Here is a 7500-nt window from a genome sequence, read left to right as displayed (position 1 = left end):
GCTAGAGGGGTATAAAGCCTCCCAGCATTGAGGAGCTGTGGAGCAGTGGAAGAACTGTGTTCTCTGGAATGATGATGGTGCAGCTCCATCCAGTACTTTTGGGATGAGTTGGGGATGAATGAGGTGGGGTGGTGATCATCATCCAACATCCTGACCTCACTAATGCTCTTGTCACTGAATGTAATGAATGAGCAGGTGTCCCAATACTTTTGTCCATATAGCGTATATGTATGGAGATGGACACACATATACACACATCCCCCCCTGGTTCCCCCTAGCCCTTGTTTGTTGCTGTACCCAGCTGGTCAGAGACTAACTCTACACACACCATTAGCTGCAGTTTCAGGCAGGGCTTTCCTTCAAACCTCCATGCTGAGACCACAGCAGCTATCTGCAGTTACAAGTAACTGATGTAGTGGAAAGCAGCCAAATCAGCTTTGACCTGTTATGGTACGGACCCTACAACACCCCTGAAGGTGCCCTGTGGCATCTGGCGCCGCAATGTCAGCAGCAGATCCTTTAGGAAGCCCTGTAAGTTGTGAGGTGGGGCATCACTCCACATGCTGCATGTTTCCAGTGCCAGAAGAAGCAAAGCAGCCCCAGAGTATCACTGAGCCACTTTATGCTTCACAGGGTTCTTTCAGCAGATGCCTCATTCCTCCTGTGTGGGAGAGTTCAGAGGAATGAGGAGCTGAGCTTCACCGTTGTGTTCTCGCTGCTCTCTGAAGATGAGGTTAGCTTGGACTGCTGCCACGTCCAAATCCAAGCAGGTCAGTCACTGCCTTCTAGTTTCTGACTGGAGGCAAGAAGAGAAACCAGTGTCCTCATTAGAAATGCGCAACTATAAAGTCCCGTTTATATTCTTCTTCTTCGTTTTATTCATATGTCTGATGGATGTTTTTCAACTCGTCCCACAGTTTTGGACCATTGCAACCATTGCAACTCCAGATTTTTCGCTATAGGAATGAATGCAGTGCAAAAACCGACTAGCTGCATGGAGTACCACAGCAACCACTTGCTAACTCCCTAGCAACCACCTAGCAACATCCTAACAGTCACCTGCAATACTTTAGCAACTGCCATATCAACCACCTGGTATACCATGGCAACACCATAGGAACACTTTGGTACCACCTTAGATATCTGAGCAATCAAACCACCTGAAATATCATAGCGTCTGCATAGCAACACCTTGTACCCACCAAGGTATGCTTGAAGCAACCACCTGAAATATCTTAGCATCTGCTCTGACACCCATCTGGTATACCATAGCAACACAACACTCTAGCGCTTACCTTAGCCCACTTGGGATAACAACATAGAAACACCTTTGCACCATCTGAACGATCACCTGGGACATCTGAGTGACCAAACCACCTACAATACCTTAGCAACGGCCCTAGCAGCCACCTAGTATATAAAAGCAACACTCTGGCGCTTACCTTAGCCCACTTGGGATAACTTAGCAACCACCTGAAATCTCAGAGCAACAACATAGCCACAACCTAGCAACAACCTGGTATATCAAAGCTATTACTTGCATAGAAATAACTTAGCAACAACACAGGAACCCCTTAGATATCTGAGCAATCGAACCACCTGATTGCATAGCAACACCTTGTACCCACCAGGTATACTTGAAGCAACCACCTAAAATACCTTAGCAACTACCCTAGCAGTCACCTGGAATACCGTAGCAACAACATAGGAACACTTTTGCAGCATCTGAACGATCACCTGGGACATCCGAGTGACCAAACCACCTGAAATACCGCAGCAACGGCCCTAGCAGCCACCTGGTATACCATAGCAACACTCTAGCTCTTACCTTAGCCCTAGCCCCTTAGCTCCCTTGGGATATCTTAGCAACCACCTGAAATCTCAGAGCAACAACATAGTCACACCCTAGCAACCACTAGACACACCACATCAACTGCATAGCAACAACCTAGTAACCAGCTGCGCTACCATAGCAACCAGTTTGCAAAAACAATTTAGTTCACCTTAGTGATGCGGTACCACAGCCTAGCAACAGCCTAGAACTTTGAATCATTGAAAGCGACTCTATGTAGCATTTTTGCCTCAAAATAGCAGCTTTAGCATCTTTTATGTTGATGGTACACTGACTGGAATAGGGAGAACGATGTTCGGAACGCTGCCTAGCGCTGATTTTTCCTTTTTCGCTGATGTTTTGGTTCCGTATCTCTCAGCTTGTCCAGAAAACGTGTTCTTTATCGGTAGCTCAAAGCTACACCTCCCAACTGTAGGGGGAGTCCAGGAGCTGTGTTGCTTTACGCTGTGCAACCCTTCTGCATGTTCTTTTCTAGGTTAATAATGTATCCGATTCCACCGGCCGGACCTACGGAGAGACATCGTTAGATTAAAAGTTGGAGTGTTTGCTTTAATCTGGGCTGAAAAACACCACTAAAACTCGCACCCAGAGGAATTAATGGAGATATTATTTACTGCACGAGGGGATAATCCTGTTCCTAGATGACAGAGACTGCTCTTGATGTATGCTGATTTACTGTGACTGTTATTAAATCAGCTGCATTGATTTTAATGCCACACTCAGGCTCAGGATTATCAGTGCTTTTCAGTTTCCCTGCCACCACCAATTAGCATTAGTTAGCAGCAGCGCAGTATTAGCTTAGTCACTGTCTGCTGGCTATGATCTACTTCCCTCGGCCCCCAGTGTCAGTTAGCCTTAATGTATTCCCTTAGTCAGTGTGAAGTCAAAAAGGCTATTACCGAGCCAGTGTAAATCAACACACACACACACACACAGTCTTAATTAGCATACTCAATGCTAAAGCAAGGCTTAACCTAGCAGGTTGCAAATGAGGTTGATGCACTGTATGTCCAAATGTTTGTGGACACCCTTCTAATGAATGCATTGAGCCACTGGAGAAGTACTGCCAATAGAATAGGACCAGATAAACATCAACCTATTGGTCAGGCGTGGGCCCAGCATTGAGCTGTGGAGCATCTGGAATGATGGGTGGTGCTCCCTTCAATACTTTTGGGATGAGTTGGGAGTTGGGGATGAAGTTGGGGTGGTGATATTCATCCAACATCCTTGGCCTCACTAACGCTCTTGTCGCTGAATGCAATCAAATCCTCACAGCACACACACACACACACACACACAAACACACACAGTGTTAATTAGCATACTCAATGCAAGGCTTAACCTAGCAGGTTGCAAATGAGGTTGGCGCACTGTATGTCCAAATGTTTGTGGACACCCTTCTAATGAATGCATTCAGCTACTGGAGAAGTACTGCCAGTAGAATAGGACCAGATAAACATCAATCTATCGACCAGACGTGGGCTAGAGAGGCATAAAGCCCCCCAGCATTGAGCTGTGGAGCATCTGGAATGATGGGTGGTGCTCCATTTAATACTTTTGGGATGAGTTGGGAGTTGGGGATGAAGTTAGGGTGGTGATCATCATCCAACATCCTTGGCCTCTCTTACGCTCTTGTCGCTGAATGCAATCAAATCCTCACAGCAATTCTCCAGAATCTAGTAGAAAGTCTTCTTCTCTGGACAGTAGAGACAGTTACTCCAACAAAAGCAGGACAAGCTCTTTTCAACACCCTTGATTTAGGAAGAAACAATGAATGAGCAGGTGTCCCAATACTTTTGTCCATTTAGTGTATGACCACCAACCGGTGCCTCACTGGAGGTCATTTCGACCCAGCTAATGTATAATCAGGAATTTTGCATCAGTTGGTCCACGGCTGAGATGGTGATGTTAGACACTGGGAGCGCTCTGGGCCATCTGTGAGCACCAGCTGGGGGTTGGAGAGGTCATTTCAGCCCTGACGTGGCACATTTCTCTGGAGGACACACCAGCTGCTGCTGGATGCTCACCGCTAGGACCCTTTAGCCCAAACCGCTAGCATGTTGCCCTCTGGCCCTGAGCTAGTTAGCATTCCGCTTAGGTTGGCAACGAGCTGTGTTGCCGTGTGGGTCGTTCGGGCTATGACAGGCTATCATAAAGACCTTCCTGCTACGCAGCCCCCTCTGTCCCTTTCCCCCCCACCACACACACAACTCAACCTAACTGTCAGAAGTAGCCAAGGTCAGGCGTGGGCAGTGTTAGTGATGTGCATCGTGCTGGATCCCGATCGTCTGGCAGGGTGCTAGCGGCGCTAGCGATGACTTATCTTCTGCCACAGTGTCCTTACATCACTGCTCTGCTGATCTTTCACGTGTCAGTGCAGGAGGTCCGGTCCATATTTACTCCTGAGCTCCTTAGAAAGTGGCATCTCAAACAGGCCTTTTGCAAACTAGTGTGGACAGCTAGAGGTTTGGAAAAGAGAGTTCTTCTTTTTGAGTGCTGGTTCCCCTCAGTGGTTCTTCTTCGTGCTCTTAAAGAGTTCTTCCTCTTAGGTCATGGTTCCTCTGAGCATTTCTTCCTTATGCTCATTCAGAATTCTTCTACTAGAGTTGTTGGTTCTGTTGTTCTTCAGGTTCTTCCTTCATGTTTTGAGTGTGGTTCCTCATAGAGGTTCTTCCTCATGCTCTTAGAGAGTTTCTTCTTTTCAGTCTTGGGTTCCGTTGGTGGTTCTTCATGTTCTTAAGAAAGTTCTTCCTTTTGAATCATGGTTCCTCAGAGCATTTGGTCCTTATGCTCTTACAGAATTTTTCTGCTAGAGTTGTTGGTTCTGTTGTTCTTCATGTTCTTCCTCATGTTTTGAGTGCTGGTTCTCTATCAGTGGTTCTTCTTCATGCTCTTAAAGAATTCTTCCTTTTGAGTCTTGGGTTCTGTTGGTGGTTCTTCATGCTGTAAAACAGTTGTTCATTTTGAGTCATGGTTCCTCAGAGCATTTCTTCCTTATGCTCTTACAGAATTCTTCTACTAGAGTCGTTGGTTCTGTTGTTCTTCATGTTCTTCCTCATATTTTGAGTGTTGGTTCCTCATAGAGGTTCTTCCTCATGCTCTTAGAGAGTTTCTTCTTTTAAACCTTGGGTTCTGTTGGTGGTTCTTTATGTTCTTAAGTGAGTTCTTCCTTTTAAGTCATGGTTCCTCTAAGAATTTCTTCCTTTTTCTCTTACACAATTCTTCTTTTAAAATCTTGGGTTCTGTTGGTGGTTCTTTCTGTTCTTGGAGAGTTCGCACAACCTTCAAGAAACCTTTCTCTTCTAAAAACATTTTCCTGAAGGATTCTTAAGAGATTCCTCCACTGAAGAAACTCAAGAAGTTTCTCAAGGATCTTTAAATAGTGTATACAATGATCAGTCTCAGTATCTACCCTATCAGTTTTCATTAACTGCAGGTCAGGGAAAGCTCTGGTTAACTGACAAATGAAGACCTGTACTGTGGACATAGGCCTGTCACAATAACTATTTATTTGGACGATAAAGTGTTGGAGAAAGTATCGCGAGAAACAATATTATTGTTATATTTAAGACCATTTTATGCCACTATTGTAATAATCTAAAAACAATGTAATGATAATAGAATGGCATAATGATTAGCGTAGCGTCAGGACGTCTGTAGAAACTGGTGGGGCTATTCTTTCTTATATATATGCCAGTTTTAAAAAACAAACAAAAACAAACAAACAAAGCCTCTAGTAACATTTAAGAGAGCGCAACTGGCTGAAATATCAGTAATCTGCAATATCTGCATGGCTTATGTATGACCACGGTCATGTCCATATATCGTACGAAAAGTTAATGTAATTACTGTGACAGAACAGAAGACCCTGAAGACATGAGGCAGTAAATCGGGAATTTATTCTTGGCAATTAATGTGATGGAACCATTGTTAAGCATTGGTAAGTTAGAGCTGTCGATTGTCTTTGGCGTAGGCCCCATCATCAGCCCAGGTCTTGCACCATCGGGACTCTCCAAGATCCTGCAGAACTTTGAGGCAGGGGGTGGAGCCTACCCCTGGGCATCCATCGGGAACAAACTGCTGGTGGCAGTGGGGTGGCGTGTGATTAGAGGACTTTTTAACACAGGTGGCGGCTGGTGATTGGCTGAAGAACGTTGATGCTGACCCTAAAGGGCGAATATCTCTATAAAGACTGTGTGCAGTCCTTCCATTGTGGTAATAAAGAATTCCCGATGTGTTTCTCAATGCACAGATCTGTTTACCGAACCATTACTGTCCACGCCGAATTCTGGATGACCCTTTGACCCCTGTTGCATGCCAGTTTACTTAGAGCGGTATTAGCCAGCCGCTGTCGACCCAGTCCAACACACCTAATATAAAGAAAAGCCGACTTTCTGCAACGTTTTCACAAGTTTAGACTCTTTTTTTATCCTCTGTGAGCTGTGATTGTAATTCTGGCACATTATCAAGTTTCTGTTGTTTACTGGCTCCGCAACTGCTCACTTCTTACCATCTGCCGCGTGCTGGATTTAGCAATTACAGTAGAGTTCTCCTCTATTATAGGGAAAGTTAGTGGAGTTTATTAAATTAACAAGATGTGGAATCCACCGCGGTAAACACACTTGAAAGGAGTGTGTTGTAAGCGTCTGCTGGTTCTACTCTGTGGGTGTTTACAGTGGCGAGGGGAAAGGTCGGGTTTGTTTATTTGACTGTGTGAGAGAACAAACTGACAAACGAGAAAATAAAGAAATTACTGACGGGTTTGTGTGGAAGGTGATGTAATATGCAATAAATGAAAACAACAAAACAGACCAAAAAAAAGAAGAAAAAATATATATTTATGCAAATATTCTCTCTCTCTCTCTCTCTCGTCCGCCCTTCTCTCTTTTCCCAACTTTTCTTTACACCCACTTCTCCAATGTCTCTCCTTCAGTTTTTTCCTTTGAGGATTTCGCTGTTTGACGTGTTTTAGACTACGGTATGTTTTTCTACGGCGATGACCGATCCATTTTCCACAGTTCACACATACGACGACTGCGTTATGGCTTTGGCAGATTGTGCAAAGTGTTTCATTCCCCAAATGAGAATCTTTATATGTTAGAGCATCATTTACTAGGAGCAACAAGTGAAAAACACTTAGTTCTTAAAGGTGATGAAGCAGGAAAAATGGACAAACCAGACTGTGATGTTCTAGACAATGACTGGAGGGTCAGACCATCTCCACCAAAACATCAGGCTGGTCCTTGTGGGGTGTTCCAAGTGTCCCATGGAAGGACGACTGGTGAACCAGCGTCAGGGTCATGGGCGCCCAAGGCTCGTATTGATGCTTATGGAGGTCCCACCTCTCAACTTACAGGACGAACAGGTGCAAGGTACCACAGGACGCCCTTTAGAAGTCACCATGGGCGACCGACTCAATATTAGGCAGGTGGTATTAATCTTATGGCTGATCTGGGTATGGTACTCACCACGTTGCAAGCACCACATATCCTGGAAGGTGGGTTTTGAGTTTCCAGCACACCCAGACTATACCTGGTACTTAATAGATGAGCTGATCCAGGTGTGTCTGAGCTATCTGAGCTACACGATCTCTCCAGGACCCTATTCTGAAGAGGTTCTAAGGGGTTCTCAGTCTCGTTTCAGTCTCA

At 45.0% G+C, this 7500-nt stretch overlaps 1 protein-coding gene across 1 annotated transcript in view; it reads left to right on the top strand.

Annotated features, from left to right (window-relative positions):
• The window catches only part of LOC140559770 (alpha-1,6-mannosylglycoprotein 6-beta-N-acetylglucosaminyltransferase B-like), a 131800-nt gene that overhangs the window by 64961 nt on the left and 59339 nt on the right, over positions 1-7500 (top strand). The window lies entirely within an intron of this gene.

This window comes from Salminus brasiliensis, chromosome 7 (genome assembly GCF_030463535.1).
Source record: "Salminus brasiliensis chromosome 7, fSalBra1.hap2, whole genome shotgun sequence".
Lineage (NCBI taxonomy): Eukaryota > Metazoa > Chordata > Actinopteri > Characiformes > Bryconidae > Salminus > Salminus brasiliensis.
Note: the sequence above shows the minus strand (reverse complement) of the source record. Positions and strands in the feature narration are given on the sequence as shown.